A 25,144-nucleotide genomic window follows, 5' to 3' on the forward strand; every position below is an offset into this window, starting at 1 on the left:
AACTCAGAATTGCTGTTTCCTGGGAAKTTCTGATGCTGTAAAGCTTGTTTGGCTTTTTTCTTTATTTTTCCTGTAATCAGAATGAAATAATGTTTAAAATTTCCTATGAGGACACTGTGTCCCAGATTTTGAGTTTTAGAAATGTTTTACTCTGGGATTTCTGAACTTTTGTTTTGAGTTAWATCCATTTTAAGTTGTTGTACTGCTGATGCTTCCTGTTGATTTGCTAAGTAAAGCCTAGTAACAGGTCACAGTATGCATATTATATAAAAAACAGTAGTTAGTTACTTTTTTTTTAATCAGCAGCTGCTTAATATGATTGAAACATCTTATTCCCTAGAACAAGAACTCCCYTGTTTGCAATATAATGAGAATCTGGCACTGCCATTACAATACTCAGCAATGCCTTAATCTAGAACACTGGGTAATGTTTTATTGTGGAGTAAAGAGCAGTTCATCTTAATGATCTGAAAAGTAATAAAATATTTCACTGATTTTGTCATATTAGGACAAGGTAATAATGATGCATGTGGGATAAAATTTGGAAGTTCTGGAATGGAGCTTCTGAGCTGCCAGAAGCAAGACTGTTCCAAGGAGCTTTGGCAGGAACTTTTATCAATGTTCTTTCAAAAAACAAGTTAAAGATAAAATCTGTTCTTATAAGAAGTTCTTCCCCAAAAGTTGTTTTGCTGGGGTTTTTCTGCTGCCCTGTCCCTGCAAGACCTCTTCACTGCGCCCCTGAGTGCTGTTGGTAGAGAAGTCTTGAATGCTCTCACTAGGACTTAAACCCAAGTGTCCATAGTGAAAGTGCTGAAAATCCCTTCACTGCAGCAGCTGCCCTTCCCTGGCACTGTTTGTAACACATCATGTCAGGTGTGAGGGAATTCAGGTAATCCTCCTTCTGAGGCAGGAATGTGCTGCTCAGCTGCTGTCCCTCCTTCCCCTCACAGGGGACAGGACAGCCTGCTCTCCCTGTTGGACTTCACAGAGCCTCCTCCACCAGAGGAAATGTCAAATGTGGTTACTTTTCAGCCTTTGTCACTGCACACACTGCTGGGAACCCACGGTTTGGGGAACTAAATTCCAGTGTGGATCCCAGCATAGTTGAAAGGTATATCAGTCGTAAATTAAATTCATGCAGCTATTACACCATATAGTTAAAAGAAAATGAACTGATGCTGCAGCATTATATTATTTGTTATAAACAAATAGGTTGAGTTTGGGAGTAGCATCCACAGTGGAGGAGYATACCTGSGCTGTGGAAAAATTCTTTATTYCCTAGGCTAAGATCTGGGTCTAGCTATGTCCATATTGATCCTTTAAGCATGTATGAGAATGCCTTTGCTTGCTTTTAAATGTTTTGTATGCCATTGTTCTCAGTCTGGGTTTATTCTGAAAGTGGATCTTGGAAAGGTGAGGCGAAGGTTGGGATATGGGATATATCTACAATTATATATATATATATATATATATATATACATATACAGCACAGCTATGTCTATGCTATTAAAAGCTACAGGGAAACCCCAGTGAAATGCAGGCAGCAGGAAGTTTGCCCACAAGCAAGGAATGGATGTGTCCTTAGCAGGAAAGGCTGAGGGAAACTGAGCCTTGTTAGAAGGATGTTCCCATCGTTCATGGCAGCTGAGARGGTTCAGTGGATGGATCTGTTTGGCTGCATTTTAGAACTTGCAGAGTTCAGGTAAGGGCTTTGAACTTCTGAGTAGAACAGGTCTGGGATTTGAGGGCCTAATGGAGACTGTCCTTCTGTCACCACTGCCTGAGCCAGAGAAGCTCCAGATTTGGAAGGAATGTGGGGTGGAGAAGACTCAGGGCTCACATGGCTGTAGGATGGTTTCAAGGGGACAGTCCTGCTGCAAACAGGGAGGTTTCAACTGWGCTGCAGGGGTGTGCCAAGAACTCTGCATGTGATTCAGTTCAGAAAATGAGCAGGTGCAGAACGGGGCTGGGAGGAGGAATGAGGGACAGATAACTTGGCAGATAAGTAAAAACCAAAAGAGAGGAGTTTGTTTTGCCTACAAAACAAAGCCTGGGAGAGAATGGGATGTCTCTGTAAACACCTCATTGCCAAGCAAATACTAGAGGGGAAGAAAAGTCCTTTATAATAAAGATSAATGCTGGCACAAGGACAAAGTGGTACAAATTTGCTATTAATAAACTTAGCCTGGAAATTAGATTTTCAACCACTGGAGTGAGATTGTGGAGCAGTGTCTCAAAGGGAGAAATGGAAGGCAAAGGAGCTTTGTAAAGGAGCCTGAGGAGCCTGCAGTAGCAAGTTTTCTCTCTGACACAGTCTCATGTCATTTCATGCTTGCAGGTGCCTCAGACAGCCTGACCCCCCAGTGCAGGCAGGAGGGTGACYTGCAGCAGCAAGTGAAGCAGCTGTAATTAGGAATCAATAGCCAAGGTGCAAATCAGCTGCAGGAGAGGACAATTTCAGGGTAGCTGAGCTCTGACATCCACTTTTGACTGTATCTAGTGGTTGGATTCTGTGACTCCTACATCTGTAGTCTGCAGGGAGAAGGGATTTTCTTCCACTTCTTTTTTTCCCTGCAGTAATTGAAAAATGGAGGTAGGGCCTTATTATTCTGTAGAGACAAAAGTTTTCTCCACAGTTGTCCAAACAATGCCTGTTCAGCTCTGACAAGAATAYCTTTGTTCTAAGCTGTCGTGGGATGTTTGCCTTAGTAACACAGAGGCATTTGGAGAAGCTGCCTACATTCAGTCTTCTCTYTTGGCAAATAGAAGAGAGGAATACAACAAATGCTCCTCACTAAGAAGTTGGAAGCCTCAAGAAATCATAACTAAGATGAATCTGTCTCCTGAGATTTCCCCAAATTCTTCTGTACTTTCTGTCAATTTAACATAGAGAATAGTTCGTATAGGGGATACTCAACACAAATTTCTGTATTTTTTGGAATGTTTTGTTTTCTTCTTCTGACACTCCATTCTTTCTCTTCTTTCTCTCACAYCTTAAATAGAACCAAGAAAGGTGCTTGTGTTGTACTGGTCTCATTCCTTTTCTTTGTAATTCTCTTAGTTATGTAAGAAACTTTTGCCCATTGAGGAGCTATTTTTATTGTATTAGTTCCAGCAAACAGGAGTAACAGAAACAAAGGGCTTGAATCTCCTTTGCCTTCCCTTTTTTGTTACTGTTTGCTCCAACCCAGAGCAGTGGATGTAATTAACTGTAGTGGATGTAAGAGAGAACCCTGAGTACACTCTCAGTTTTGAAACTTTTGGGGGTTTGCAGGGTGTTTGAGCTCAGAACAGTGGATTCTCAAGAGTTTGTGTATTTCTGTAAATGATATTGAGAATCCCTCAGCTGTGGACATTTTAGAATGGCATCACCCTCGGAAAGATGTTTTCCATGTTTCTTTCTGTTGTGTTGCTGCCATATCTCTGAGGACTGTAGGACAGGGCTACAAAATCCTGTTTAGCCTGGTTTACACAACCACAAGGCTGCCCTACAGACCTGGGAGCTTGTGAAAGGCAGCAGTGGGTGTCAGACCACACCCTCAGCTGGATGGAGAGGCAGCTGTGGAGCAACCCAGKCAGACTTCTCCAGTAAGAAAAGGAAGGTCAGTGGTGTTTGCTGGTTCGTAGCCATAACTGGGTTAAAAGAAATTTCAGGGTGGGGTTTTTTGTTTTTTTTTTTCCAATTAAGGGGTCCTTTTATCACACACAAGTGYAGTTCCTGCTTATCTAGCAGAATGACCTGCTCAGCTCCCTCTCTCTTTCAAGCTGAGTTTCAGTCCTTCCACTGGTGCCAGGGGTGAGGGTCGTTGCAATGAGGTTCTCCTCAAACCTGTCCAGCTCTKGTTGCATCAGCCTCAATTGGACAGTAAGTAAGGCAGGGTGGAGTACATGGATCCCCAAAGGTGTGTCCATAAATCCCASTGAAGAAACTCAGAACACTTTCTTTGGTCAAAACAAACTTGAGTTTGGAGTGTGTTGCACAAGAAAATTGAAAAACACAGTTACTGTTGCCTTGTAATTTGAATGCTCCTACTCATGATTGTCAAGATTTTTTGATTAAATGATAAAATCCCTGCACTGAATAAGGAAGGGCCAAGAAGCTATGACCCCATTTGTGTCTCAGGACAATAGTGCAGCTCTAGTATGAAGGACACCCCATCTCCTGTCCTGTGCTGTTCTTGTCTCCACACTCAGTTTGGCAGCTGGGGTTGTTCTTTGTGCCAGTGCAGTTGTTCACTTGTGCTGAGTTGGTTTCTTCCTGCTGTGAAGGAAAGGTGAAGAACTAAAATGAGTTCTGCCATTATCCATAAGGCATTAGGAGCCTGGTACTTCTACAGTGCMGAATTCCAACACCCAATGGACTGGACYTTGCCACTTTCTCTGAAAGMCAGGACAGCTATGGGCTTTATGAACACCCTTCCATATGGCAGATGGGGAGTGTGGCAAGAGGGAACTTGGCATAGCTCTGTGGCTTAGTTTAGATTCAAGTGATGTGAGCCTGTTCTTGAAACATATGAGTTATAATCGGTGCCAGATCATCGGATTTTGTACCACTTTGTCATAGAAATACCTTTGAGGGGGCCAATCTTAGTCATTTTGGATGTGCAGGGTCTCCCATGCTTAATTCAATCACTCCTTGCAGTCTCAGTGTGAGGATGCAGCAGATCRAAAGAGGGAGCAGATGGCATCAGAAGATGGATTAATGCAATGAGGAAGAAAGCAGCAGGCAATGGGGATTAGCCCCATCTTTTCTTGGCTAGGCCTGGGCTTCTACAGAGCTCAGTGCCCAGCTGGGAAGTATGGCCCAGATACTGAGGAGGTAAATTTTARTGTCCAGGTCTCTGTCTAGTATTGTGGATCCTGACACTTCATCTGAGTGCAAGAGGATCTGGGCAGCAGTCAGGAATATGCAGAGGTTGGATTTAAAGGAGCTGAACAGTCAGGAAGGATGAAAAGGAAGGGATGTTTGTATGATGCTGCAGTTTGTGTTCCAGGCAGTGGTGCCAGATGCTGGAGAGGAAATCCCCTCGAGGAAGTGAACTAAGAGGATGTAATGCTCTGAAAAGAACTGTACAAACCAGGAACTACTGCAGCCTCAATGTTGTGCCTTTTGTTCTGACTCCTCTGTGCTGCTGCTGATCRGGAGGGAGCAGTGCTGGGCAGTCCCTGCAGGCATTTGCATTTCATTTCACTGCTTTAGAGTAACAGAGACAGGCCATCATCTGGTCAAAGCTCAGCTGCAAATGTCATGAAACATCACAGTCATATTTGTGTGAGGTGCTTCTGGCCTGGTACTAAGAAGGTGTACCCTTGTTTTACCTATTCTCTGAGGTGCTTTACACCTTTGCTGTGTTCCAGACATTCACTTKGACACCTGGTGAAGGATCTGCAGCACAGCCACTCAGAGTGACCTATCACACAGCCTTGATCTGCTCCACACCTGTAATTTTCCACCTTCAGTGCCGATACTGCTGGGAGGGGCTAATGGTAGGTGACTCATGCCAAGTGACTCAGGCCCTGCCTGGTGTCTGCCCAGCTCTGATAAAATCTCTGCCAGTTTGGAGGATCCCTTGCTCTGATCATCCCAGCTCATGTGGGTGCTTGTCTGGCTCTGCTGGCAGGTCTCTCACTGGAAGCTGACTGTGTWCATCAAGCTCCTGGGCTTTTCACTGACTTTACCAGAATGAGATCCAAGAGCTATGTTTCTGATGTAACACACAGTGTCATAGGTTGTGGACCATCAAAGATTTTGGTGKTTTTTTTCATTCTCTTCCAAGTGACAACAGAAACAGTGACCAGACTGTGTGGGTTTTGGTTAATTTATTAYTGGGTTTTGCTCRTGCTCTGYACTGAGCTTGGTCCATGTTGGGGATGGTTGACATGGTCCATCGTGGGGATGATTTGCCTAGTGGGGACACTTGTGACCARTGGCCTACTCCTGGCTGCTGAGGGTTGTTAAGTGCTTGCCCTTGGTGCAGGGGTTGYTCAGGGTGTGAATCAGGAGTTTGTCACCTCCAGGGGCTGTGTGGAGTACCTTGGGCACTGGACTGGTTTGCAAAAGTGTTCCCTCACATCTCTCACAGAGTAAAGATGTCTCAAAGCAGGTATTGTTAATTTTTCATCTGTTTGACCTTTCTCCCTGACGGTGATAGACACTGRTAGGAAGAGTCCTGCTCAGCACAGAATGGGGATGAGGCTGCAGCAGTTTGCAGCAAAATGGTGCTGTATTGACTTTATGTTGATTCATTTCAAATATTTATTCTTCACTAGCACTGTTTGTTTCTGTGTGAGCAGGAAAAGAAGTGGAGAATTGTGCTTAATATTAATTTTCAAGTGTTGCAGTTAATTGTAGAGTTGTCTGAAAAATGAATATTTTCCCTCTCCTAGTGGTCCTTCCACCATTAACGTAAGCATAGGTGAAATCTTTGGCTTGCCAAGGTAAGTGTATCAGGCCAGGGTTGTTAATGTCCCAGTRCCAGGTGTATTGAAAGGAAACAAATCCAGCCTTACCTGTGTCTGAAACATGAGGGCAGGTCAAAAGAAAAAGGGACAAAAGCTCCTTGATTTTCTCAAAGAGATTTCCCATTATGCCAAGCATTCTCATTTTTCCTCCTCCAAGTTCCCTGTGTATGAAAGGAAGGCTAACAGAGCACTGAATTCCATTACCTTTGTCCTGAATGGAGGGGTCAGGGTGCTGATCWGGAAAAACTTACCAACAAAAACACCTTTTAAATCTGGACATCAGCACAGAATCCCCTGATCACTGTCAATAGTGAGTCATTCCTGGAAACCTCTGTGACCTACAACACCAGGCATGGCCRGTGAGGGGAAGGGAAGGTGACAAGTGGGTTTGTGGTGAAGGTGACAAGTGGTGAAAGTGGCCCTTCACTCCTTACAGAGTGATGGCCTTGCAAGTAAGGACATAGCAGGGGTGAGGTGTCAGGCAGCTAAASTGACCTCAGTGCTAAAGCCAGGCTGCCACCAGAATGTCACGGATGGGAGGGGTTGGTTTAAGGCTCTGGGACAGGCTTTTACCAGGTGAGAGGGGCTGAGTGACACCCAAAGGACAGAGGGCTTCCTGTACCTCAGCCCTGAGACCACTGAACAATATAGTCATTTGTAGCTAGAAGAACATGTAGATRTCTTCTTAGAAATGAGGCTGTTAGACCTGGGGCAGATTGCTGCAGTTACCAGCTCTGCTCTCTCCTCTGCAAAGCACTGATTGTGGGGCTGCTCTGCAATCACGCTGAAAGTGAAGCCAGCACTGAGTAAGAGCTGCTCGTTAAGCAGTGCGTCATGGAGGGAACATGTGGCAGCAGTTTCTCAGAACTCCTCATGGCTTAAGTGGTATCGAAGAGGAATTCTGCCTGTGGTTGTAACTGTGCCAGGAGTTCCTAGATTTGTGTTGCTTTAGTGCACAGGCAGCAGGAACAGCCATTGTAAATCCTGGTGACAGCTGGTGTGGAGTCAAGGGCAGAAGTGTAAAGGGGCTGTTTCATAGCTCTAGGAAGCTGTGCCTTTAGTGGCATTTGTTTCCTCCTATCATGTGCTTTTCTGATCCTTGATGGGCCTGACTGTAGCCTGCTGAAGGTGTCTTGTGCAGTTGGGACTGGCCCAAACCCCAAGGAGGTTTGTCTTTGTCTTTGCACAGGGTGGTTCAGTGAAGGTGCCATGAGGGAACAGTTGGACCAAACACTTGATCAGACACTGAGAGCAATGATTTCTTGTTGGGTGGCATAAGATACCCATGGTCCTAGGAGTTAAAAGCTTTTCAGGAAATGCTGTTGTTCATGTGGACATTTTCCATTCTTATTTTCTCCTCTCTCCTCCACCTAGAAAGGCTCAATGCCAAAAGAGACCCATGAAGATATTTCTACTCCTTTCACTGATGTTCTYGTCTCTTGCCCTTTATCTTTGCTGAAGTCCCCCTGAGGCAGTGGGGTCTCAATCCCCAGCTGCCATCCTGCATCAGGATCAGCACTGTGCAGAATTCAGGCTCTTGCTTTGTCCTTCTCTTCAATTTTCCAGCCATAATATTTTAATTCCCTTCTCACCCATTTTAGGAGCACACTTTTAAGTTTGGGAACACACGTTTAAGGTCTAACTCCAAGCCCAGCACCAGGGAGGATGCTCTGCMTACCAAGGAAAGAGCAACCCCTTGCCCAGTGCTGGGTATGAAGGTACATGTTAATCCATGGTGCCACATTGACTCAGTGACAACTGGAGTTCAAGAGTGTGCATCCAGAGAAGATAAATGTGTGGTGGTTGGTTACACAAACCAGCAGGTGCAGCTTCTCGGAGGGGAAGGATTGATGTGCTGTGGACTTACAAGAAATCMTTAAATAGTGTTTTAACAGACCCAGTACATCTGGGAGCAAAGGGTTTCAGAGCTGGATTGGAAGCTGGTGGTGGCTGCATGAYTGTGACCTTGTTAAAGGTAAACYTAAGTAAAAAGAAGACTCTCCCAGYTAATACTGTCACATATAACTTACCCAAAGTTAAAAGACTTCTGGAATTAAACTTGGCAAGTGTTTTATAAGAAAACAATATTAGAATTAGGTATTCTTTAAAAGCARTGCAAGAAAGTGTGATTCTGCCCTCAGGAAAGAGTTATCTTCATAAAAGCTGATCATTGTTCAGTGGTGAATACAGCATTAGGAACAAAAAAGTGAAAGCAATGTGGGAGGGGAGGGCAAGCTGGGCACAGTTAATATAAATTAGAAATGAAGTGCAGAAAACTGGAAATGAAAAGGAAAATGGAAAATTATCCTTGGCTTCTATCTTCAAGGGCACTAAAGAATTTAAACATYCTACTTGAAACAGAAAAAGAATTGTGTAAGGTCTCTTTGAAATGGAAATGCTGCAATTGTTAATGATGATGAAAATAAGTAGAAGCATTTAGTAAGTATTTCTGATCCATGTTTGGATGACAGCAGAATAATACAATAGACTCGCAGGAGGACAGTGAATTAATTTCTCARTTATAAGACACCAGGAAAGAAAAAGTATTATAACATCCTAACTAATAATAAGCATTTTAGAAAGTACATGTTCAGATAACCAGCAGGCAAGTGCCCCAGCAGAGGTGTTGAGAGGATGGGTGGTGTGCACGTGGCTCTTCTTAATACTGGGGAAATCCAGGACAGSAGGGTTTTAATGCCTGAAGGAAAACTGGATTAGTCAAGCAAAACAATCACAAGGGGAGTTTGGAGTGAAGGGCTCCTTCCCTGTCTCACTCTTTCTCTCTGGGCTTAGGGAGAAGCCCTGAGGGAGATGATCCCTTTGTGTAGTTGCTGGATTTCAGACTCTTACAGGACAGAATGACAAGTCAGCTTCTTTAGGAACAGGTTGTTTGGAGCATTAAATCAAATAAATTTAAAAAAAAAAAGGCTCTAGATCAAAAAAGGCCCCAAAGTGCTGCTGACTTGAGAAGTGGACTGGCTGAGGTTCCAGGCATCATTCCCAAAGAGAGATGGATCTTGGATTCACTGTCAGTGGGGGGGGGGGGCCATGCTGCTTATTCTTGGATATTCTGTCCACTAGTGAGTGAAACTGCTTACACAGGAATTMATTTCCTGTAGAAATGTTGTGAATGATGATGCAGATGCTGGAAACAGTAATTCCTCCTGATTGGTGAGGAAGGGGCCATGGAGTCTGTACAGCTTTGAGCCTCCCTCTAAAGGCAAGGTGTGCTTGCAGGTGAGCTGTTGGGATTTGTCCAGCTGCAGGGTTTGGAGGCTCTGTAGAGCAGCCTGTGARCTGAGGGACTCTTCCCACCTTAGCACCTGCCCCAAACAGGATTTGCAGGTTAACTACAGAAGGTTGTTCTGTGTGCTGGCCGTGTCTCCACTGGGGCACTGCCAGGGGTTACCTGCTATGGGCTCAAGGCCTGGATCTGATCTGGCAGCCCAGACTGTGCCTGATGACAAATTGGAGCATAAAAGGGTGAGCTGCTGCCCGAGGAGGCTCTACCAAGGTACAAGACAGAYGTGCCTGGGTGCCACTTCCCAGCCAAGGCAGTGAACTCCTCCTGCAGAAGGGGGGAACAGGAAAGGGAAGGCTCATCAAAGGAACAGCCTTTGGGAGGAAAAGAAGGCAAGGCTCAGGATGAAACGTTATACCAGTTCACATGCTCATTCTGCTTTGGATTGCATGATAAAAGATATTTAATTTWTTTTTGTTTTATATATATACAGAGCCCCACCTCCCCATCAGCTTTGTCTTGCAGCTTCTCCTACATCCTCTCCTACACCCTCCTACAGCTCTGCTGTCCTCAGCTTGGATGGGTTCACCACAGAGGTGGTAATTCCACTTTWTGTCCTTACTGTTGCTGTGCTAGGAAGGTAACTTGGTTTTTCTTAAAACACTGGAGTGCCTTTCCCCGAATTGTTATTTAACACATATTTTTCAGATGTACTGACATCTCCAGTGAGTGTTTCATAATTTAAGGGTCAATTAYTCCTTCTCAGTTTTCTAGGAAATGCCAGTACTTGTGAATATCAGACACAGAGGTCTTTGTGTTTTCAGTTAGCTCAGAAATAGGGGCATTCTGTTTCTGCACTTTGCACCTGATATTATTCATCTCCATTCACTACAAATGAGCTTCTCAGCCTAATCTTTTGTTCCTGTTATCAGGCTGGTATCTGTAATGCTGATGTAAAARCAGTATTAATTATTGGATGAATAGTAGGAACTAGAAATTGAATCACAAATGGAATTATTAATATTTATGGRAGCTTAATTATGCTGTAATGTTTTGTAGACCTGCATTGACAAAGATCTGCACCATACAAGGAATRCTTTCCCTGGTGCAGGTTTACATAATCAATTCTCAGTATTTGGAGCTTCTAGTGAGTGATTTTTAGATGCAGCTTTATAGCCCAGTTCTGCTTTTCCTCAGCAGGGTGAGGGAGGGGAATGAGCTTGAGGCCCTGCTTGTCCTTATCTTCTAGGGGTGGGAATGCAGCATATGAAAACAATTCAGGGAAACTCTTAATCTTTCTACATTATCTGTCTGATCTAGTAGAGATCCCATGTTGTGCAGGAAAWATTTTCCAGGAATCCATAGCTTCTACATCTGGGAAGTAACTTCAGTCCTGRAACTTCTTTGGCAAAAGCTGCTTGGAGGATGTTTTTAGGGGCATGCTGTGAGCATGACAGGCTGTTCCATCTGTCTRCAGAACAGTTGCAGGCTGTGAGCAGAAGAAATGGGGAGGCACAACTGACCTCCTCAAGGGTATTGCCAAAGCTGGAAAATACAGCTCGGAAATACATTTTAAAAGACCACCTTAGGTGTGAGCTGTGCATAGGTCTTTGCATGTCCTAACTGGCACTGTGAGCTTGGGGTGCTGATATTGCAGAAATGCACAAGAACAAAGCTCCAGATGTCAGCCACAAGCTTTGCAGWTTCTGAAGCATTGCAGCTTCAGAAGCATAGACTTCTTAAATGTCTATGTTTCTGTTTACATGATATTTTGTCTTATTATTTTGGAAGCTGTTAGATTAGAAAGTGAAGAGGATATTTATCCTAACAATCACAAGAACAGTGGTAACAGAAAATAATTTTTAAAAAATTTAGTTCTCCTATTTAGCATGCCCCCCCCCTTAAATAAAAACGGTATTATTTAGAAGAAAAGGCCAGAAATTAAAGTCTTCTAATTTATCTTCTAAGACCTGTTATTAGTGAATCTGAATGAGTGCAGTGCTGCAAGCTCCTGCCTGTTCTGCTGCTGCAGTGTGATTGATGCCTGGTTTATGCATTTTGCAGTTCGCACGCTGTATTTGTCTTTCAGTCATTTCTTTCTTTACCTGTTGCTGTTCACAAACTGATATGATTGACAGATTAACATTATWGCTGAAGTACCTTGTATATGATTGACAGATTAACATTATTGCTGAGGTACCTTGGAGCTGTTGTTTCCTCCATCCATTAGAGGTGGGGGCTCCAAGGACATTCTTATTGTTCAGTGACTTACAGCCCATGATTTGTATCTGCTCACTAATTCCCTGTACATGGTCTCTGCATTCTCAAGAGGTTCACGCAGTGTGACCCTGGCCTGGGTCACTGTAAAGCCACATTTAATTTAAACAAGGGTACATTCAGCTGGCCAGAGTGCGTGTATGGAGTTTAAACTCATGGTGGTTTCCTCCTGCCTCCATGGGGCTGATTACCACACATTCCTTTCTTTTAATTTCAGCCCTCTGCAGTTCTAGGAAAAGGTCCTTGATTAAGTACTGGGAAACCAGCCTATTTGTGGGTCTAATTTTATTGCTTCAATTACATTACTATATGCTAAATATAGGAAGGCACCAAGCAAATTCCAGATCCAGGGCAGAACAGGGTGTTCAAGAGCACTGTTCAAGTTTAAATGGCTTGGTTTGGGTCTCTGTTTAATTCTAGCTAATGAACCAATTTCTCACTGAGTAAATGWGCACATCTACATTGATTTATAGGCAAGGAGCTGGGTCATGGGTTTGGTACAGCTAAAATTGAGCCCAGTGCCCCATTCTCTGCTTCCTGCTCCTAATTGAAGGGAGCAGAGATAAATGGTGTGTCATGCTGAGGAGTTCAGAAGTCCTGGAGGGACAGCAGGGTGCTTCAATCTCTAAGCTGGTGCATGAGAAACTGGAAATCAGCAAGGGGAAAATGTTCACCAGCCTGTAAAATGGTCTTGTGATTTGCTGCTCASTCTCCATTGCCTTCTGTGCTATTCCTGCATGGGTTTTTTTATATCCCTAAAATCCATGTAAGATAGCAATGAAGCTTGCTTATCTCGTGGCCTTGGAATGGCAAGGACCTCCAGCATCCTGTGTAACCAGGCAGGTTGGAATTTTCCTTCTGTCCAGCAGCTGAAAGAAACACCCAGCAGACAGAAAACCAGAGCATGGAGCACTTAGAGTAGGTGAGAGACTGATTGCAGTGCAGCYAGAGTGTTATCTGTGAGCTGAGCAGCCCCTGGGTATCTCGGGGAGCAGCTCCTGGGACAGCCCCATGGTGGCATCGAGCCAGGCCCTGTCCCAGGATGGCCACTGGGAGCCCCTGCCAGGCACATCCCTTCCCAACCCCGGGGGGCTGGAGCTGGGAACCGAGCTGCTGGCTGCCCAGCATTTCCCAGCAAGGCCAGGCTTGAATTTTATAAAAGCTGTRTGAATTCTCAGCCAGCTGTGCCGCTGACTGCAAACTCTGCAGCAGGATTTCTGCCTCTGTTCACAGCTCTGTGCTGCTGCCTTGTATTTCTAGGGCAGCTTGTTGGGAATCCTGAAACAAACTCATTCTGGTTCCTGTTTTCCGTTTTTCTGTGCCTCAAGGCTGTTCTCACATTCCTCACTGGAGCTGGTGACTGCTCCATTTCCCTGGGTCTCATTCAGAGTGCTGTACCTACAAGCCAGATACTTRTCGTCTCTAAAAGATGTTTGTTTCCACAGAAAAATAGCAATGAGGTTACTGTCTGCTCTCTTCACAGCCAGTCAGGCTGGGAGAAGTCCAAATATCCAATCATCCCTTGGAATTCATAATGCTTGAAGATAAAGCAGCCAAAAATAGTTTCTATGAGCTGGATGGTCCTCTAACTTTCTGTGTTTATCTAACAGGAAAATCGTAAGAAGGACAGTGGGTCATGCACTAAACTGAGCAAGATCATGGGGCAGGTGGGAGCTCATGGGGATGAGCTTATTCGTAATTTATTTGATTAACTTAACCTCTCTCTGCTTGAGAATTGTCTTCTTGCATTGCTTTTGTGTTTGATGATAAAAGGAAAACCAACCCAGCTGTACTGTGAAGCATTAAGAGATGCTGAATAGAATCTTTGGGGAGAGGWGGGGGGAAAGAGGAGAGTTTGCACAGCTCTGCCAGAACCTTATTTTTTCCTGCCTTCCAAGAACAGGCTGTGTTCCATCCCCTGCCGCCCCCTCAGCTGGTGCTGGGAAGAGCAGCTGAGTTTAGCTCACTGTTCCTGGAAGTCACTGAGACATGGAGCATCAAGAAACCAGCGTTTTCTGTAGCACTCTCTGCTTCAATGGAAAAGATGAACTGATCTTTATCCTGCTTGTTCACGAGCCAGGATTAACCTTCACTGCACCAAGACAGGCTACAAAATGTGCCCTTTTAGAAAAGGGGCCRTGTGTCTGGAAGCCACTCTGAAATGCAGTGTCACATCTTCAGCAAATGTATCCCTGATGTTGGGCTCAGGCTGTCCAGCTTTATGCTGAGAACCCCTCCTACTGGACTTTTTGCCCATCAGAGTTGAAGCAGAGCAGCTGTTCAGGCAGGCTGTGCCAGTGGCTGTGTCCTCTTCTGTGCTYAGTGAGGGACTTTTGCAAAGCAGAGAACTTAGCCACAGACTTCCCCAGAACTGCCCTAGTTAAGAAAAACCTTGAGAGGGCAATTACAGCTTGGTGCTGTGCACTGATGCACTGRAAGTTTGATTATGTGCTTTTAGAGCCATATAACAACCATGCCATGGGGGAAATTCCAGTCAGTTAAACGAAATTACTTTTATGAGGGTTACAGATAGGGAGGAGGAGTTTATGGTTTATGATCCTGTAATTTGGATTCTGTTTCTTGCTGTATGATGGGTTCCCCAGTGCCTCAGTTTCCCTGTGTAATGTAGGATATACAGGTACTGTGGTTCAGCTGGGCATCCTGAGTGTTTATTAATGCCTTCCCCAGGCAGAAAGATCTCCAGAAACACCATCTATTACCAGACCACTGGAAATGCACTGGTTCATTTGCTTCTTTACTTAGATTGATTCAAAGCTTGTTATTCCCCAGCTGTGAATGTCACAGCCATAGCCTCAGTGCCAAATTTAGCTAAGTCTGATGAGATCAGGAAACAGCTTAAAGTGACCAGAACAGGCAGATGTAGGCATGTCTAGTGTTATTTCCATGGATGCAATTAATCGTAGTCCAAAGGTTTTTCTCTTTCAGTGTTTTTGGCTGTCTTTATTCAAGGGACAAAGAAAATCCCTTTCTTTCCCTCTGTTCTTAAAATTGGCTTAGACTTCTCAGTTGAAACAGGTCACCATTGACAGTTTACTCTCTGATGAGAGCTGGACCCTGATTTCAGCTCCTCATTACAGTAACCTGGGAAAGAAAACAAACACCCCRTGAGTGCCAGCATGGGCATCTGTCRGAGGGCACACACAGAGAGAAGGTGTTGGGGTAACCTGGGGTGTCAAACCCCCCCTTTCTGGAGGCTGGCATTGGTAGCTGCATGTAATGAGACAACGTCTTCAGATGATTTTTGTGCCTTGCAGAGTTCACTGAAGTGACTTATTTTTGGGTTTTTTTTTCTGGCATAGACAGTGAAGGAAGAAGGGCTGCAACACTTGGATCCTGCAAGACTCTGCTTTGCCCCTTCTGTCCCCTAAAGGGATTTCATTGCTATTCAGCTGAGTTTCAGGCTTCAGAGTCAGCATCCCACAATACTGTGAGGCAGGGAAAGAGGCTGTGGGGTGTGATCCCTGTCTGAGGGTCTGGCTCTTGGGAAGGAGCTGAGTGACCGAGCTGATGTGCAGCCTTCCCCCATCACTGCTGTGGYCTGGGSAGCTGCCTGGGGAGCAGGGCAGGGGAGGGCTTTCTCCAGGAGTGAGTATTGCAGGGCTGGAGCTGGGCTGTGCAGAGGGGCTGGAGGTGCTGTCCCGGGCAGTTCTCTGAGTGCAGTGCTCAGCCCTTCTGTTGTGTGTGGTCTTATTTTGGTTTGGGCTCATTCGTGTTACAGCGTGGGAAGTTGCCARAGCAGCAATGCTCATGCTGCTGATCAGCCTGTAAGAGTTTCTTTGTTTGACTGCCTCAGTTCTTGGAATTGATCTAGGCCAAGCAGCATCTTGAAAAACACTAACTAGAAAAATAGCTTCCACCTGGTATTTTCCTTTTAGCACCGATTCAAAGGGAAAAACAGAGCTGCTGCAAAAGACTGCAGGCATCCTGTGTGGTGAGAAGGTGTCAGCAGCTGAGTCAGGCTGAGACAAAACATTTAAAGAGAAATCTGTAAGTATCTGCCTGTTTGGACCCAGCTCCATCCCTGTGCTGAGCTCACAGGGTGGGTGAGTGTTTGCAGGGTGCAGTAGAGCTAACACACACTTAGCAGGTGTGATACTGATGGATTTGCTCCTTGCACTGTGCCCTTGCAGATACCACCCACAAGAATGCAATCATCCTATTTCTGAGTAACTGGCTGATCACAGTGAAATAAGGAATGAACCCCTGATAACATCACAAATTTCCAACAAATTTGTTTTCCAGCAGCCTTGAATTTTCATGAGTGAAGAACGAGAATTTCTTTGATTTTCATTTTATGAGAAAATGTTCCTCTTTTGTTAGCAGAAGTTCCAGGSTTGGTTGCTCCCCTGAAGCAGGTCCTAAACCACAGTTCTTCCCAGGCTTGCTAGCCCTGGGATRTTCACTCATATGAGCTGTGACAATTGTCCTAGAAATACAAGGCTTGAAACCTAAAGTGCTCATTATCATTTCCATTACAGAYTCATTCAGCAGTTTGCAATAAGGGATGTATCTAATGTTACAGGAAGCTTGCATTTGACACCAGYGAGGCAAATAAAGGGGGAAAGGGGGCCTRGAAGCCCAGGATGCACACGTGGTTTGTCTCAGGATAGCTGACAGGTTGGAGCGGAAAGGGGAAATAGGATTTAGGTCTYCTGAGTCTCAGCCAGCAGCTTTGCTGCCCCTCACCTGCAGGTAAAAGTCTCTGAAACAGATGAATTGATCMCTGCTGGCTTCTGCTTCCTTCTCTCTTCACTCATATTCAGTAGCTTGTCTGCCAAACAGTTTTGTAGGGTTTCCAGGAGGCAGAAGGTTGGACTTTGAGAGTTCAGCTGGCAGAGAGCTAACACAGACAATGACTTGTACACAGACATTTCCAGAAGCCTGATTGTGTCCTTGACCCTTTGCACCAGGTGCTGTACTGGCACAGCTGTGAGTGCTGGTACTGCTTGTGCCAGGAGGAAAGAAAGAGAGTCCTGTGGCTGGAAAAGGGCGATGGTTGGTATCTTGTTCCATCGCCTGGCTTTAGGGCTTTAGTTGTTTTTCAGGAACGGCCCTTACAGAGGTGAGCAGAGCCAGAAATGTGAGCTCTGGCTCTGCTGTGTGCTGAGAACTSCAAAGGGATGGAGGCCTCTTTTCCTTGGTGTAAGGTTTCTTTGCTCTGTCCATCCCTGGGGCATTTTGTTATCGCTGCACTGTCCTCATCACTCCTAAGTGGCTCTCCCTGYGATCTTATCTCCGTCCTCCCCCATGTCCTCTTTTCCTTTGCTTGGCCTGCACTCTGGGTTTCTCTCCTCTGGTATCTTGTGCTCCTGACTGTCCCCTCCCCATTATGAGCAGCACAGACTGCCTCCTCCCCTTCTGTGTTCACCACGTTTGTCCGCTTCTTCCTTAAATTCTCTCTTATCCTTCCCTCTGCCTTGTAGCTGGTTCCTGTGTGGCTGTCAGGCACTCGTGTCCCTACACTGAGTGTTGAAGAACAGACAGACCAAACAAGGTTTGCTGGGTCTTTGCTGTGCTCTTGATCAATTCGGTGTTTCTGTTGCTCCTGGCTGTTCTGAGAGCGCAGGCAGGGAGCCCAGCACCCCCTCCCACGCGATGAGCTCACAGGGAGCTGTCACAGTTTATTCTAAGAAATCAGCTAATGTACAGTACTCGGCAGAAGCACCCCTCCCCTGGGAGGATCAGCAGAATTAGGATGTGCAGCAAGTTATCTTGGGGATTACACAATCTTATCACCTCCTCCAGGGCACCAGGGAGAGGCAGCTCTGCTCTGAGCGCTCTGAGTCACACTTCCCCTGAAACATGTACAGGTTTCCTGACTCACTTCCTCCCAGGACTTTTGTTTCCTTAGGTCTTTTCATCAACATCACGAGCAAAAAAAAAAAAGAAAAGTGACAGAGAAAGGGAAGTCGAGGCAGCCATGGCCTCTGAGCTATGGGAGTGCCTGCCGTGTGCTGCTTGTCTGTTCTGAGTTGGGGTGGGAAGGCAGTGCTGCTCAGCAGCCTGGAGAGCCACTCACTGCCCAGGAGTGGTAAGGATTTTGTTTGGCTTCCTGAGACAGCTGGGCACTTTCAGTTACTGACTGGTTTGTTATTTAATTTGGAAATACCCCATCATATATCTACAAATTAAATGCACCAGTGGTCATCCTCCTGTGACTGCAGTTTGTTCTTGCATCATCTGAGTCTGGGCTGGAGAGACGGGGTAGGAGCTGGGAGTGGGCAGAGGTGCTGTGGCACACATCCTGCCCAGGAACCAGCTCATTACTAAAACCAGGTATTCTAAGCAATGGTGGTGGGCTTTCCTTCCTGCTGGCTCTTATTTTACGCTGGTGCCAGCTCTCAGTCTCCAGCATCAGGGGACTCTCTGCATACTTGCTGTTTTTCTTGAAGCCTCTGGATTTATAAGTCTCTCTTGTGAGGCTGTCCAGGATATTATAATTTTTTCTTTTTTTTATTTTTTATTTTCAGCCTTGTACTGACAGGAAGAGCTTGGAAAGTATGACTGTGTGAGGGACCAGCAGCCTGAAAGCCACTAACCAGTCCCATGCAGCTGTTCCACCCTGATAGCCCAACTATGAGCGTTTGTTCTATTGTTTTCTTGAGAGCTGACTCCTGCATTGAGAGCACTTCCAATAAGCCTTGTGCACTTGCTCACCTACTTCAGTGGAGTGGGAGGGGATTGCTGAGTTACTGAAATAGCTGCCTCTTCAGTACCTGGAAATATTCTCTCTCTGCATCACAGCCTAGTTCTAGAGTGCACTTTGTGACATGAACAAGTTCAGTTTGCCAGTCACCCCCAGGGCTCAATTTTGTCAAGCTTTTATGATAAAGGATCRAGGTCAAAAAAGTCCTGCTTGTCTCCCCTGTGACCTGCCTGGCTGTGGGTTTCCAGGACACACTGATAGAAGGTCAGAGCTGGTTTGGTGTAGCACCATCCTGCAGAGCTCTGGCTGTAGCTGGACTGACATCTGCCCCCARCACCACCTGTGTGTCAGTCATAAGGAGTCACCTCCTGACCTCCAGCTTGTGTCTCCCTGCTGGAAATGAGCAGGCCTTTCCATTCTGTGTAGGGTGAATTCTCTGAAAACACTGGAAGGAGCTGAAAAGAGAATAAGTGTTCCACACAGTTCCTGTGTTTATTTGTGTGCTTGTCGCTTGGCTGAGAGATGGGAGAGGGAAGTGTGACTGTGTGAGGCTCCACTCGGGACTCCCCACTCCTACCCAGGATGTGTCTTGTTGAATGAAGATTTACTCTGAGTTTACACACTAGTCAGCGAAGAGCTTGTCCCAGGGAACTGGATRTGGGTTAGTTCTTTGGGAAGTTTGGCTTTCTGTGCAGGTGAGAACAACAACATGGACAACCAGATTGTTGAGATGCCAGGAACTTGCATTCTGCCTCCCAAAACAACACTTTGCAAGGGATGAAACACTTTGGCCTGGGTTGAGCATAGAATTTTCTSTTGTTCGGACAACAGAGATCGTAGAAAGTATTTTGTTCTTTTTTGGGGGGGGGGTGTGTGTGTTCATTAGCAGGACCATATGCTGCTCATCTTGTTAGCTACTAATAGCCCAGGAATGCTGCATCCCAGCAGTGCTGTGCCTGAGCCAGAGATAACAGTCATGTTTTTCRCTCAATTACAGGTGTACAAAGCCAGCACCAGCACTCCTGCAAGAATCACAGAGTGCTAGTTAGCGTGGCTTACAAGACTGAGACATACCAAAAGTTCCCCAGCTTTCAGAAAGGGGAACAAAGAGAATGGAGAATGAGAAAGCTTTGTTGTGAAATGTCAGGTTGATTGCTGTCGARAGGAGGAATTACAGAGGTGGTCAGATTTGAATTGTGAGATGTGAGATGACTGGCACCACCTCTTGCAATTCCACAGCAGGTGATTACTGTGCCCATTTTTATGCGCATTATGCGACTGCTCCTTTTCTTCTTGCCTCCTGTTTATTGACCTTTAAAAAAAAAAAAAAAAGCTAGAGTTTGTATGAGAGTGTGTCAAATTTATATTAGGAATGGTGTCATCCTACAGTGACTGCTCTAGGTGTATCTTAAAGGGCCTCTTTAGCAGGAAAGCCTGACCTAACATAGCAGGTACTCCTGCAGGTCCCCCTTCCCCTGTGCTCCCACTGGGTAGTTTGTGTTTGGGGACAAGGAGTCAGGTGGATAGAAAGGACAAGGAATAGTTTAGTGTGTCTGGGTCACCATGATCAGTGGAGGAGAGGCTCCTCTGCTATCTTTTAACAAGAAAACCTGTTAGGCTCTAGCTCTTCCCAAGTTTGGAGAGATGGAAGGATTTTGTAATAGAAYCTGGTCTCATTCTTTCTTCCCCCCTGACATCCCTGAACACTCTCCTGGAACACTGGCAGTTTATCCCCCATCTCTGTAAGGATTTTTTCCTAATATATCTGATAGCTAAGGAAGTAGTTTTACAGCCTTGTCTTACASTTACGGTAAGAGTCCTTGCTTGGCAGCACTTCCAGTCTAAATAATGCAAGATAAAAGCACAGCTGATAAAACCCAGGGCACAAATCGAACGAAAGGTTAGCRAAAGGGCAGCTCAGACGTAAAACAAATTAGACATACTGAACTATTTTATTTTTTTTTTTTCACTGGAATGGTTGACATTAGTACTGTGGGGAGGGGACTTTTCCTTGAAGGTTTGTGTTGAGTTTGCAGGTCTGGTCAGAGGGGAACTCTCAGCCCATCTGCTCCCGTGCCTCCCTTTGCTAAACCTGCACCAGGGGAAAGTCAGTGCAGCAAACAAAAGGCAGCTTTGACGTCAAGACCTGGGACCGTTGCCCTGACACTGGGAGGTGGAGCCCAGAAAGGAATCTGCAGCTAATAGGCTCTGGACTAGAGTGCACTTTGGCAGAGGGACAGCTACTATCCCTTCTTTCCAGGAATAATACTGTTTATTTCTATCTCACTCTCTGGCTAAAGTTACTCTACTCAGGTTTCACTTCACCTGTCTCTACCACAAAGTCATCAGAGCTCAGGAAAAATTGAATCTGCAGACTCCCTGTTCTCCAGGCCCTGTCCCTGAAAAGGGATACACCAATACTGCATGTTTATTTTATTTCTTTGCTTTGATGAGTTCATGACTGCAGCTTACTCTTACKGGAGCTTTTGCTGGTCCAATTCACACATGCAGCGTGCTGTGTTTGTGTGTGGCTGCACCATGTGCAGATGCTGGAGCAGGTACCATSCCTGCCTGCAGAGGAGCTGTGCTGTGGGTGTGTGTAGAATTCACCGTGTGACAGCAGTGGGTGTTCCTGCTTTGCGCAAGTGGCTCTGTCCTGGGAAGCTTTGTTCTGGGAAGTTCCAAAATGTTGCAACACAGTGCAGGGACAACCTGAAGTTCAGTGGATTTGTTACATGGATTTGACTGGTTCTGGAACTATTAAAAAAGGAACTATTTTTGCATCAGTTTCAGGTTGCCAGCCTTTCCTGGGCAGACTGTACAAACTGTTGAGTCATAGATCAAACCTATAGTAAACTGTTTCATATTTTCTGTTCTATTCACCTTTCCCTGCAGCTCAGGTCAGTGTGTGTTTGCCCCCTATGGACTTGGGGACAATGTGTGGCCTTTGAAAGTTTAGGATTTGAACCCCAGCCTCTGGACAGGATAGCAAAGGCACTCTCAGGTGTGGCTGTATTTGGCTGCATATGATCCGGGGGGAGGTGAAGGGGAATTTTATGACCAGCTTTGGAATGCTTCCCTCAATTAATCAAATCAAGTTTGCCAGAGTCTTTGAGTTATAATCCCTGGTCACTTGTTCTTTAGGTTGGCTACAGGGAGCAACCTGTAAGTAAGCATTCCCACTGCTGCACAAGGCACTACTGCTACCCAGATTACAGAGACTTTTTCACCAGCTCTTGAGTAATCCTTCCAAGATCTACGCTCACAAAAGTGCATTGCCCTTCTTTTCAAGTACACGTRTCATATGGATGAGAAGTATTGAAAATAAGTCTACAAGATATTAATGGCATAAGAATTYAGAGCTCTCTCTGGTTTTGAGATTTTTTTTCTAATTGAAGTCACCCCTTTAGAATACATGAGTTCATTTTTTCCCTTGAGGATCAGTTACTCAGGATCGTCCCTGGTGAGAWCTGACGTGCTCTGCTATGTTGGTGGCCATTTGGTTCCTCCTCCTGCCCCAAATTCAGTCATGGAGATTGTGTAAAAAAAGAAAAACCCAACAGTTTAAACCAAGTTTTCAGCAGCTCCTCAAGTAGGAACATTTAACAGAGGTTGTTTTTYCCTTGTAGTTTCTAGCACAAGCCTGTTGAGGATCTGCAAGTTTTCAASCTTGGTTCAAAGCTGTCTCTGCTTCTCTCTGTACTTCCCTAATCTGAATTCCTCACTGTGTGTGTTGTAAGAGTTTCTTTGTGTGTCATTCTATACAGAAGCCAGATCCCAAGAAACAGTAAAAAGTTTCTTTTTTTAAACAGTGAGTTTTCTCTTGTAATCTCTTGCCCTGCTGTCTGATGGGATGGTTGGCACAGGAGGGATTCCACTCTTCCCTGATTTCCTGGAAGAGCCTGGCTGCTGGCTGAAGTGACCACAGGAAGGAGGATGGGAGGGACTGCCTTGCAAAAAAGGTGATGATGGATGAGTGTTAATGGAGAAGAAAGAGTTCTTGGACCTGGYTCTTGGTTTATTTCCCCAGCCTTCCTAGGAAAGGGAGGAGAATGGATGCATCTCTSCAATGCTGCACTGTTCCAGCTGCCTCCTGCCCTTCCATATGAGCACTAGCTCCATGTTTCTGTGTTGAGCAACAGAGAAGATGCTGCAGTCTGGACCTAAAGCATCTTAACACTTAATACCATGGTTTCTTGTTCTGTTTTCCACTGCATTTTAATGACAGCCTGTTACTCAGAGCCCTTGTTGTCTCTATAAAGTGYCGTGTGAGAAGAGGAGGTGCCACCCAGATGTTTCAACAGGGGAGGAAGGAAAGGTGGAGCACTTGGAGACACAGGAGAGSACTGGAAAGATGAGCACACTGGCTGGGTGCTTCTGATAAACTGATTGGCAGTGAAGTAATTAGCACTGGCACACTGCCATCTCTGAGCATTGATGCAGTTTGCTTGGATCAGGCTTTCAAGGTTTTTTGCCCCTGTCTTCGTTCCAGCAACCCCAACAGGGAACTGCAGTTCATCACAGTGGAGGGGTGATAAACTGGTGTGATAAATCTCATGGCTGCCTGGCTGTGATAGTTGTAGCTGGGGGATAAAAAAAGGCAAGTGAAGAATTTGTGAGTATCGATAAAGGCAATCCAAATCCTGTTTGGAAACCAGCTCTGTGGGCAATGACTCTACATTTTTTGTTGTCTGGGCAGAAAGACCTGCTGGGGATGTGTGTAGAATTAAAGTACTGTGAGGAAAGCTTGGGACACAAGTGGTTTGCTGGAAAAATTCAGCAGTTACCTGAGTGCTGGCTGAAGGGGATCACTGGAAATGGGCTATGGCAGTTTGGACAGACTTTGAGTTGGTGTTGTGCTCAAACTCTGAGAACCAGGAGGAACAGGGTTCCATGGAGARCAGCKCTTGTTTCCTATGTGCTTCCATTCTTATACTCCCATCCCATGGTACATAGGGTACAAGGCAAGTGYCTGATGTTGTAGCAGTGATGAGCAACTTTAATCACCATCTTGAGGAGTAAATATTGTTTATAGTTGTGCCTTGATGGCTGCAGAAAAAGTACATCCAGAATGAAGAAGTAAAGAAGGAACATCTTGTTCAGCTGATTCAGTATTTCATAGAAAAGGTGGAAGCTCTGGGGTCCTGTCAAGGGCAAGGCAAAGCAACAGCACAAAGTTGTGGAGAAGGAATTAGGAATAACCATTTATCAGGCGTGAGTACACTTCGTGTAGAAAGTGGCAGCAGTAATGGTACTCACTGTAATATGAAGTTAGTAGGTAAAGGCAGGGTTATTCAGTTTGTGCAGTTCTACATTGCTTAAAGGGTGGAAGCAATATGGGAATGTTTTTCTGCGATTCAAAATGTTACCATTTTGGCTAGCAGAATTGGAGTGAAGAGTAAGGAAAAAATAATGGCTGATTTTGTAAATAGAAAGAAAAAAGTATGGTGGCTTTACTCTTTGAAGTGCTTCCTGCACATCTTTTTTCTCCCATATCAGTAAAAGCACCTGAGGTGCTCTGCCTGAGTTAAATTTGCTGTATTGTCTATAACTTGATAGCARTTTGAGCCACAGCAGCTGTAACTTAAACAGATTTAAGACATCTTCTATGCAATATTAGATTTTTATCCCATATGTACCATACATTAATAGATAACAGGTAGGTTTCTCCTAGGATCCTCATAGTAGAGTTGATGAGRCCCAGCTCCCACATCCAAAGAATTTGCCTTGAAGCTGTTGCCCAGCTCATCTGATGCTGSCATTCTGCCACTCTRAAAGGGGGTTCTGCTTTACCTGATGTTGGTACAGAGCGAGTTAAGAACATGGTTAATCTCTTCATGTATCTGGGATGAATCTRTAACCTATTGCACATTTCTGCACCTGCTGTATTGTAGTCTCAGTTTTAGAGATGACTACGCAAGAAAGCTGCTTGGAATGTAAGAGGAGGAGCTTTATTTGGGAATTAGGAAGGAGTGAATATAACTCAGTGTATATCCATACACTGAGGAGGAAGAAGAGCATCACCTGTCAGCTCCCACCCAAGGTATTCAAAGACTCAGGGAAACTGCTTGCCACTCATCACCAGGGGACTGGTTGTCAACACATTTGACATGAGTAACTCAAGACTTGCCACCAGAAAGTCYTCCTGACAGTAGGCATCCTCTAGTTAGCCATCTTTTGTGGATGGCAGCAGTAATCCATGGAGATCCCTCTGTCCTAAGGGCTGCAGCTTGAAAACCACTGGTTAAGACAGCTTAATGGTGCCTCTGATAATGTTGGTATGTATTTATCATGTCTTTTTTTTTCTTCTCTTTCTGTGTCAGAAAGAAGCTTGGATCTGAGGGAAGTCAGGCTCTGAATTCCCCTGAGGTCTTTTTACATTGTGCAGGTTTGTCCAGAGTCAGTGTCAATGGGCTTCCATCAAAAGCTCCTGGCCTTCTCCATCTGGCATGTTCTGACTTTGTGAAGTGTCTCAAGAATGTGGATTTTTGTTGTTT

General features: G+C 45.2%; 1 protein-coding gene across 1 annotated transcript in view; it reads left to right on the top strand.

The window, feature by feature from the left end:
* Positions 1-3,556: 3,556 nt before the first annotated feature.
* MAPKAPK3 (MAPK activated protein kinase 3) overlaps positions 3,557-25,144 on the top strand; it is a 102,485-nt gene continuing 80,897 nt past the window's right edge. Inside the window, exon 1 of the mRNA XM_057368017.1 lies at positions 3,557-3,602. The gene's annotated coding sequence lies outside the window, so the exon portion shown is untranslated. The remainder of the gene's footprint in view (positions 3,603-25,144) is intronic.

Source organism: Malurus melanocephalus, unplaced genomic scaffold (assembly GCF_030028575.1).
Source record: "Malurus melanocephalus ecotype Western Australia unplaced genomic scaffold, MMel_1.1 scaffold_87, whole genome shotgun sequence".
In the NCBI taxonomy this organism is placed as follows: domain Eukaryota; kingdom Metazoa; phylum Chordata; class Aves; order Passeriformes; family Maluridae; genus Malurus; species Malurus melanocephalus.